The following is a 10,873-nucleotide window of genomic DNA, read 5'->3' as shown; positions in this document are numbered from 1 at the left end:
GTTGTCACTATTGTTTTAAGCAAGATTCTCAGGCAACTTCCTATATCATATGTTTACAACAAAGGAAGAAAATCATCATATATCCCATGGGAAGCCCACCCCCTTCACTTTTACACGCCATGCTTACTTGCCTTTTATGTTTCTTTTAGAAAGCAAATAGAAACCAGACTCTCAGAGACAAGAATAAAGTGGAAGGGTTCTATTGGTTGTCACACCTGGGCCACAAATTTTGTTGGAAGCTGTTTAATAAAAGAAATCAGAACACCATTGCTTCGCAGAGTGTTTGACCAATTATGATAGCAGTGGCTGAGTTCCAGATGGCAGGCACTTTCCTCATATCCCAAACTGAGCACATGGAGCTGCTTCTGGGGCATTGAAGGTTCCTACTTGGGCAGAGGGCAGGAGCTGAAGGGATAATATCCAGGAATTGTGAGCACAGGATTTTATAGGTCTCTGTCTCAGTGTCCTGCAGTTTTCATCCCATGACATTAAAAAAAGAAGCTGAGCCCAATCTTGCCTGAGAGAGGAGACATCTCAAAATGCAGGCACTGTCACTGGCCATCCATCTGCCAACCTCCCACTTCCTGGTTTGCAGAACCTTTGTGAGGTTCTGGGTGGCAATGTGCCCAGCCTTTGCTGAGGTGCTTTCCTAGCCACTGTCCCAGCCACCCTTGCTGCTAGGACTCTGGCCAATGAGACAGATGGGAAGGTCTGCTGGGGGGATTCTGGGAAAGATCTTGCTTTCTCAGTGAAGAGAAACACATTATTAATGAGGAGAACTTGCTTCTGCTGCCCTCTCCATCCTGTTTGGGATTCTGGGGCCAGGATGTAATGTTTGGTGTTGTGGTGACCATCTTGTCCCAGTAAATAGATAGAAACCAGGATCAAAAGCCAACAGGAATGGTGAGTGGAAGTTTAAAAAGAGCCTGGATCACAGGTGTCTGTAAGCCATTGTACCAGGCACAGAACTGCCTGTCCTCAACTAAGCATGTGAGATGACTAAAGTTCTTTATTTCTTAAGCCCTGGGGAGTTGGTTATTCTGCTCCTTGTACCTGAACGCATCCAAACCAATGCATCTAATTTTGGCAGGTCCTAAAACAACCTGGCCCTTATTTTTACCCATTCCCATTTGGACAGTCCCTGTTTTATTTTCTTTACTCACAAATACTGGGAGGCAATCAAATGTGGAAGTTAAATGTGAAGGCCTTGGAACCAAATGAACCTGGGTTTGTGATCTAGGTCCATCGCTTTTGAAGTTGTATAGCCTTAGGAAAATTACTCTGCCTGGGGAAACCTCACCCTTCAACTATAAAATGAGATAACATAAAATGGAGATAATAGTAGTACTTACATCATTGGCCTACTGTGATTATAAGAAAAAATAACGTGAGTACAACAACTATTGCGATGTTGTTACGATATTAACAATAATATTGATATTAATGTTGTTAATATCGTAACAACATTACAATAGTAATAGTACATAGTACTAACAATGGTAATGTTATTACTATTGTCATAGTAATTGTATGTGCTAGTAAGCTAGTGCAGCCTTAGCACTTATGGCTGTTGTTATTACTATGATTACTGGCAGTGAATACATATGTTTGGTCACAGAGATATTACTGTCTAATGATGTCCACATTTTTCTGTAGTTGATTTTTCTCCCAACTCTTGAAATGTCATTTTTCTATATCCTAACTCCTGGTTTTTTCTCCTCCATAGTGGAATCCATGAAGTCAAGCATCCAACTCCATGGTAACTGCTAAGAGGAAAATAAGGAAGTGTAGACCATGGCTCTTTGCTAAAAGAAGCCTATAACTTAGCCTGGAAGATAATTCTGCGGAGGCTTATTGAATAACAGTGTAGGGAAAAGAGCCACCTTAAAGCAACACATATCATGTGTCCATCTGGACCTCACCTGCAAGGCTAGCGTTATCTGGGTAGAGAGATTAGGTGAGGAGGTAGCAGATAGGTTGGTGGAGGATCCTGAATACCTGACAAGCTGGCGGTGGGGCCATTGCCTAAACCAGTCTGTGAGGGGATATTATAGCCAGGGGCATGGAGCAGGAACCTCAAGGAGACAGTTGTGGCTCCACCATCAGACAAACCAACCCACTACCTAGACCCATGTGCCAGGGCCTCCCAAGGAGAGTGGTCAAGGATATGCTCAAAGAGTTGAATGGAGATTCTCAAAGAGTTACATTCCTTTACATGTGACCCACACTGGGGAGTGGTGGGGGAACGGGACTTTATCTCCAAGATAAAAGTCAGTAGGCCTCAACTGTGGCTTCCACCTGGGTACTCAGATCTGTACAGCTGCCTGTCCCTTGTGCATGGTGAAGGCTCACTAGATAATAGCTGGGGTCAGCAGCATGGCCAGTAGAGCAACAGAATGCAAAGTAGACAAAGGGCTGGACAGCTTGGAACTGTCCATGAGTGTGAGGAGGGGGAGGTGCCTCAGGCCGTTTGTTTTATCTGGAACCAGCCTTGGATATGCCAACACTGACACGTGAAGGGGCATGATGGGCTGGACAGCCCCAAGCATGGATCGCAACAGGCAGGAGGCACCCTGGGCTTGGCTGTTAAACAGGTTTTATGAGCTTGTATTGGCTTCAGAGCACAAAGAATGAGGTTTGTTGGCCTGGTATAGCCCTGGCCTCAAGGCTTGCTTTTGGAAGTCCCTTTCCTTGGCTTGACTTCTACCGTTTGTGTTTTGAAGTCTGGCTAAATTGAATGCCAGAGATCAGATTTATATAAATAACCAGTGGTTATTGCTTTTGTCCTACACCAGAGCTTGTGTCTGATTGTCCTCACGTCCCAAACACAAGAGATTTGTGTGTTAGTGGGAGTGTGTGCTTTGCCCTTTGTGAATGTCTTCACCACAGTAAGATAAAAACTAGAGTGTTAAACTGTATCTCTTGGCACAGTTTAATCCCTTTGGCTTGGCTAAGATACTGACAGGTACTCTATGCTTCTGAGCGGCCCTCCCTTCCATGTTCATGTTCTTACTGCAGCTGTGGTCTCGTTAAGAAAGCTCATTTGCTCAACCTCTGTTAACAGTGAAGGCCCCTGGAATCTTCATGTCCCCCAAAGAAAGAAGACTGTGGACTACAGTGTCGATGTTTTATTATTTGATTTTTTAAAATAACTTGCTTATTCCTACTTTTTTCTAAAAAGGACTGGAGTCTGCTCATAATGAGAACATATGCTATACACTGTTTCCCTCTTTTTTTGTTATTTTTTGCTGTTCTGTTATTTATAACAGAGAAACACTTTATTTTATATTTTTAAAGCTCATTCACTATTTCTTTGGTAATATTTCCCTGTTTATTTTTAACTAATCTGTAATTTATCTCCTACAGTTGAGTCAAACACTGTAGTCCAGGGGGTGGCAAACTATGGCTGTTGGCCAAATCTGGCCAACCACCTGTTTTTGTAAATACAGTTTTATTGGAATACAGCCATGGTCATTTGTTGATTATTGTCCATGGCTCGGCTCCTTTTGTACTACAATGGCAGAGTCAAGTAGTTAACAGAGTTAACAGAGTCTGCAAAAAAAGAGGGAAACAGGGTATAGCACTTTCCTATCTAGCCCTTTACAGAAAAGGTTTGCTAACCCCACTGTAGTTCATAGTCTAACATAATTTTGAAATATCCTGCTTGGCACTCTTTGGTGGTATGTGGCAACAATCTGTATTAATTCTTCTCCATACCACTGTCACTCTGGCCTTTGAGTTCTAATTCCACTGACGCCCAGTCCTTTTTTTTTTTTGAGACATAGTCTTGCTCTGTTGCCCAGGCTGGAGTGCAGTGGCACGATCTTGGCTCACTCCAACCTCTGCCTCCCCGGTTCAAGTGATTCTCCTGCCTCAGCCTCCCAAGTAGATGGGATTACAGGCACCCGCCACCATGCCCAGCTAATTTTTGTATTTTTAGTAGAGACAGGGTTTCACCATTTTGTCCAATCTGGTCTCGAACTCCTGACCTCAAGTGATCTGCCTGCCTTGGCCTCCCAAAGTGCTGGGATTACAGGCATGAGCCACCACACCGGACCTGAATTCCTAGTCTTACTGGTATCTATCCCACCCGGCAAGGCTGCTCTTTTCCTCTCTGTCCTGTCCAGAGAGTTATCCCGGTTCCTTGATTTCCATCCCCAACATACTATGAAAGTTATTATGGAAGTCTTAGCTAAAAGTCTGGGGTGATGGAAATAAGGCAAATAACTTTATATTGAGGACTAGACACCTAATCCTAAAATTCCTCTGGTAAGTCACTCCTGCCCTCATTAGAGATACCTTCTTGATCATCTCACTCTTTATGTCGTTATCATATTGTTTGAACCCATCTCTTCCTCAATACTCATATCTGAATCTCCCTCACTTTATCATGGAGAGCAATCATGCACTTCACTCCTAACTTCTATGGTATGCTTCTATATCCTCTGACACTGGTATGTATCAGTTATAGGAAAATAACTGAAATATGAGGGGGAACATTTTTTCTGAGGCCAGAGGAACCTTGCTTCATCAGGCTTCAAGTTTCTTCAAGAAGGGACATCAGTTAGTGGAACACTCATGGCCTCTCTCCACTCCATATTCACTTTTCCCCAGGGAGGAAGGATGTCTAATGTTATAGTAAGATTGGGGTAAGGACCCAGGAGGCAGAGGTTGCAGTGAGTCGAGATCGTGCCACTGCACTCCAGCCTGGGCGACACAGCCAGACTCCGTCTCAAAAAAAAAAAAAAGATGTATTATCCTGTAAAACATAGGATCAAATCATCCTACCATGTGGCTTCAAAAAGAGGTCTGTTAGAAGCAAAGAATAGTCCAAAACTCATCCAGTGAGGATTTTCTGAGCTCTAAGTAACAATTTAGAAAAACCCAGAAAACTACTGGAATTGTTGCTACTCAGACAGTGGTCTCTGGCCAGGAGCATCAGCATTACCTAGGAGCTTGCAGGAATGTAGAATCTCAGGCCCCACACAGACCTACCAAATCAGAATCTGTACTTTAACACAGTCCCCACGTGATTTGTGAGCACAGGAAAATTTGAGGAGCACTGAATCAAACAAAAACATTTCGGGTTGTCTCACACACTCCAGGGACAGGGATCTATCAAGGCCTGGGGAACAAACTGGAGCCAGCGGATCAAATACTATCAAGGTGCTCTGTCCCACCCTTGCCTCTGCTCCTATTTTATATTTGTTTCCACCCCCACAGCTATCTCTGATTCACTCTCCAGACTGGATTTATCTGCTTCATAGGGCCATATACAGAGAACAAAGCTGCTGAGAGCTCAACATTCTCACATTATCTCTCTCTAAAAAAAAAAAATTATTTATTTTGAGGCCAGGCTATGAGACTGGGTAATTTTTGTTTTTGTTTTGTTTTTTTGTAGAGATGGGGTCTTGCTATGTTACTCAGCCTGATCTCAAACTCCTGGGCTCAAGCGATCCTCCCGTCTTGGCCTCCCAAAGTGCTGGGATTAAAGGCGTGAGCCTCCATGCCCAGCCTCACATTACCTCTTAAGTCACTGGTAGAGAGACTGATTTCTTAGTCTCAATAACAAAATTACTGAGGAATGTGCTGATTGGCCCAACATGGGTCAGATGTTCAGCTGGGAGGAGGGGCCATCTTATGGTGGGAATAAGGCAGCTCCCACTATAGCCATATGGTTTGGGTTGGAGAGTTTTGGAGAATTTTGGATAATCTAATTAGGTGCTCACCTTTCACCCCCTCTGAACAGCTTCCGCATTGGTGCATCTGGGCAAGTTATGACTTTAAAGATAGCAGCTCAGGTTTTCCTGGATCTTATTTAAATAAGACATTAAACAATGCAACCCTTGACCTATGCCTAGAGGAGAGTGATTGGCAGTGCCTTCTTGAGGATCTCTGAATGAAGCAAATGATGTCCTACCCTCTGGTCACAATTTGCTGAAAAGTTAAAGGCCTTTGATAAGCTTCAGCAGCAGCAGAGTTGGCCCTGTTCTCATCCTGAGAGAGAGGGAGGGAGAGAGAGAGGAAGGACTGTATCATTTTAGCATTTGTCATAGGTACTGGAATGTCCACTGACTATCAGCTAGCTGAACAGTTTGGGAATTGTTAGGGAACTTTAATTTTCAAACATTAATCTGGTCTCTTTGGACTGAGCTTGTAAACTATCACCCTAGGGGTAAAGTCATCATGGTGATTCTGATGATTCTTTTTTTAAGCCAAACCATCAGGCAAGCTGTTTATATGTGGTGATAACTTAGTGTATTGGTATTATGTAGAGCCTTCAGTGATAAAAAAAAATATAAACATCCCATACCCGTGGAAAGAACTACTACTCCAGCAAAGATCCTCATAATAGTAAAACAATGCTTAGGACACATTGCCATGTTCAAAGAGCACATTTCATGTAAGAAGGAGCTGAAACTGGAAAGAAGATTTGAGATTGGAGGGATTATTATTATTTATTTTACTTTAAGTTCTGGAATACATGTGCAGAACATGCAGGTTTGTTACATAGGAATACATGTGCCATGGTCCTTTGCTGCACCTATCAACCTGTCAACCCATCGTCTAGGTTTTAAGCCCTGCATGCATTAGGTATTTGTCCTGATGCTCTCCCTTCCCTTGCCCAGCCCCCACCCCTTGACAGGCCCCGGTGTGATGTTCCCCTCCCTATGTCCATGTGTTCTCATTGTCCAATTCCCACTTATGAGTGAAAACATGTGGTGTTTGGTTTTCTGTTCCTGTGTTAGTTTGCTGAGAATGATGGTTTCCAGCTTCATCCATGTCCCTGCAAAGGACATGAACTCATTCTTTTTTATGGCTGCATAGTATTCCATAGTGTGTATGTGTCACATTTTCTTTATCCAATGGAGGGACTATTATTAACACGGGAATGGTAGAGGGGTCTAGAATTCTGGAAATAGCACCTCCTTGGTTATTGTGCTTGACATATCATTTGAAACATGCCCAAATAGAGGTATTTGAATAGTCGGGGCAGGACTTGTAGGTCCTTTGTCCAAAAGTGATCACAGACAATTTGCACTTTTAAAAGAACTTCTAAAGAACAAGCATAAATAGTGTACATAACAAATAGAGTTGTGCCCAGCAAGGCAGCCCGTATCAATGTTTGGCACAATGTTTGCACAACTCTACGTATTATGTACACTATCCTTGGTTTTTTTTTTTTTTTGAATGCTTTTTAAAAATGCAACTTGTTTGCATTTTATTTATCCAAATTTGGTGACCGGTCACAGATCATTTGGTGTCCAACCAGCTTTTTCATAGCCTTTCAGTAGAAAATAGAACCCTTTCACAATAAGCACGATAACATGACCTCTAAAATGTGAAGTTCTGCTGCAGTGGTGCCATCATTATTGTCACTGAGGACTTTTCAACCACCATGTCTATGTTATTTGGAATTCTGAATTTTCTGGTGGGATCTATGGCATTGAGACCAAAGAGGAAACAGGTCAGGCCCCCTCCAGGGAGGATATCTGCTCTTACTGTTGTAATATAGCATAAAGAGTGTGGGACTCTAGACTGCTGGCTGGACACTTCTCTCTGTTCTCCCCAGTGGGATAGTTAATAATGATGATGAACTTCGTGGGGGTGGTAACAAAATTCAATCTTAAAAAAACAAACAACAAAATCCAACCACAAAATTCAGGTAGACAAGTGAAACCAATCTCTTGGGAATCAGATCTCTCAACTGACAAGTTTCTCTACTTTTAAATTAACCATTATGGATAAAATGAATGCTGAGTTCACAGAGAAGAAGAGAATTTGAACACTTGGTTACACTAAAGGAGAAGGTCCTTTTAGAACTAAATGGAGGCATCTGTTTTATTTAAATTAAGGGTCTGTAAGTACCAGCCAGGGACTGAGTTGACAGCCACTTCTGTAATAAAGTAATAAATCATGGAGCTGGTTAAGGAAGCAAGAAACACCACATTCTTGCTTTGTTCAACCAATTAGACAATAAGCCATCTGGGTCCTTTTGCTAATTACTACCAAATACAACTTACACTATTGAATTCAGCCTTCTATTTAATTATATTAATTTATCCCAGCAACTTCAAAGACCCACAATGCCAATAATAAAGTTCATTTAAAAAATAGAGGTCTTTTAAAAAATTTTTTCTTCAATCACTAATACCCTTTACACGGTTGCCATCTGAGAATTTTTAGCTCCGTCTCACTCTCAGGATTTAGGGAAATTTGTTTTAAATATAGATGGGTCTGAAGCAAGAAGACAGTGGCTAAAGTCTCTTCTCTAGACGGGATAATGAATCTATCTAGATTGGTACAACAGAACTGTTTGTGATGAAATGTTCTATATTCGTGCTCGCCAATACAGTAGCCACAGGTGGGTAGTGAGCATTTGAAATGTGGCCAGTCCTTTTCTGCATCTATTGAGATAATCATGTGGTTTTTGTCTTTGGTTCTGTTTATATGCTGGATTACATTTATTGATTTGCGTATGTTGAACCAGCCTTGCATCCCAGGGATGAAGCCCACTTGATCATGGTGGATAAGCTTTTTGATGTGCTGCTGGATTCGGTTTGCCAGTATTTTAATGAGGATTTTTGCATCAATGTTCATCAAGCATATTGGTCTAAAATTCTCTGTTTTGGTTGTGTCTTTGCCAGGCTTTGGTATCAGGATGATGCTGGCCTCATAAAATGAGTTAGGGAGGATTCCCTCTTTTTCTATTGATTGGAATAGTTCCAGAAGGAATGGTACCAGTTCCTCCTGGTACCTCTGGTAAAATTCGGCTTTGAATCCATTTGGTCCTGGACTTTTTTTGGTTGGTAAGCTATTGATTATTGCCACAATTTCAGAGCCTGTTATTGGTCTATTCAGAGATTCAACTTTTTCCTGGTTTAGTCTTGGGAGGGTGTATGTGTCGAGGAATTTATCCGTTTCTTCTAGATTTTCTAGTTTATTTGCATAGAGGTGTTTGTAGTATTCTCTGATGGTAGTTTGTATTTCTGTGGGATCGGTGGTGATATCCCCTTTATCACTTTTTATTGCATCTATTTGATTCTTCCCTCTTTTCTTCCTTATTAGTCTTGCAAGCAGTCTATCGATTTTGTTGATCTTTTCAAAAAACCAGCTCCTGGATTCATTAATTTTTTGAAGGGTTTTTTTGTGTCTCTGTTTCCTTCAGTTCTGCTCTGATTTTAGTTATTTCTTGCCTTCTGTTAGATTTTGAATGTGCTTGCTCTTGCTTTTCTAGTTCTTTTAATTGTGATGTTAGGGTGTCAATTTTGGATCTTTCCTGCTTTCTCTTGTGGGCATTTAGTGCTATAAATTTCCCTCTACACACTGCTTTGAATGTGTCCCAGAGATTCTGGTATGTTGTGTCTTTGTTCTCATTGGTTTCAAAGAACATCTTTATTTCTGCCTTCATTTCGGAAAAGACCTTTGACGAAATTCAACAACGCTTCATGCTAAAAACTCTCAATAAATTAGGTATTGATGGGACGTATCTCAAAATAATAAGAGCTATCTATGACAAACCCACAGCCAATATCATACTGAATGGGCAAAAACTGGAAGCATTCCCTTTGAAAACTGGCACAAGACAGGGATGCCCTCTCTCACCACTCCTAGTCAACATAGTGCTGGAAGTTCTGGCCAGGGCAATCAGGCAGGAGAAGGAAATAAAGGGCATTCAGTTAGGAAAACAGGAAGTCAAATTGTCCCTGTTTGCAGATGACATGATTGTATATCTAGAAAACCCCATTGTCTCAGCCCAAAATCTCCTTAAGCTGATAAGCAACTTCGGCAAAGTCTCAGGATACAAAATCAATGTACAAAAATCACAAGCATTCTTGTACACCAATCACAGACAAACAGAGAGCCAAATCATGAGTGAACTCCCATTCACAATTGCTTCAAAGAGAATAAAATACCTAGGAATCCAACTTACAAGGGATGTGAAGGACCTCTTCAAGGAGAACTACAAACTACTGCTCGATGAAATAAAAGAGGATACAAACAAATGGAAGAACATTCCATGCTCGTGGGTAGGAAGAATCAATATCATGAAAATGGCCATACTGCCCAAGGTAATTTATAGATTCAATGCCATCCCCATCAAGCTACCAATGACTTTCTTCACAGAACTGGAAAAAACTACTTTAAAGTTCATATGGAACCAAAAAAGAGCCTGCATCGCCAAGTCAATCCTAAGCCAAAAGAACAAAGCTGGAGGCATCATGCTACCTGACTTCAAACTATACTACAAGGCTACAGTAACCAAAACAGCATGGTACTGGTACCAAAACAGAGATATAGATCAATGGAACAGAACAGAGCCCTCAGAAATAATGCCGCATATCTACAACCATCTGATCTTTGACAAACCTGACAAAAACAAGCAATGGGGAAAGGATTCCCTATTTAATAAATGGTGCTGGGAAAACTGGCTAGCCATACGTAGAAAGCTGAAACTGGATCCCTTCCTTACAACTTATACAAAAATTAATTCAAGATGGATTAAAGACTTACATGTTAAAGCTAAAACCATAAAAACTCTAGAAGAAAACCTAGGCAATACCATTCAGGGCATAGGCATAGGCAAGTACTTCATGTCTAAAACATGAAAAGCAATGGCAACAAAAGCCAAAATTGACAAATGGGATCTAATTAAACTAAAGAGCTTCTGCACAGCAAAAGAAACCACCATCAGAGTGAACAGGCAACCTACAAAATGGGAGAAAATTTTTGCAACCTACTCATCTGACAAAGGGCTAATATCCAGAATCTACAAAGAACTTAAACAAATTTACAAGAAAAAATCAAACAACCCCATCAAAAAGTGGGCGAAGGACATGAACAGACACTTCTCAAAAGAAGATATTTATGC

Source organism: Symphalangus syndactylus, chromosome 10 (assembly GCF_028878055.3).
Source record: "Symphalangus syndactylus isolate Jambi chromosome 10, NHGRI_mSymSyn1-v2.1_pri, whole genome shotgun sequence".
Lineage (NCBI taxonomy): Eukaryota > Metazoa > Chordata > Mammalia > Primates > Hylobatidae > Symphalangus > Symphalangus syndactylus.
Note: the sequence above shows the minus strand (reverse complement) of the source record.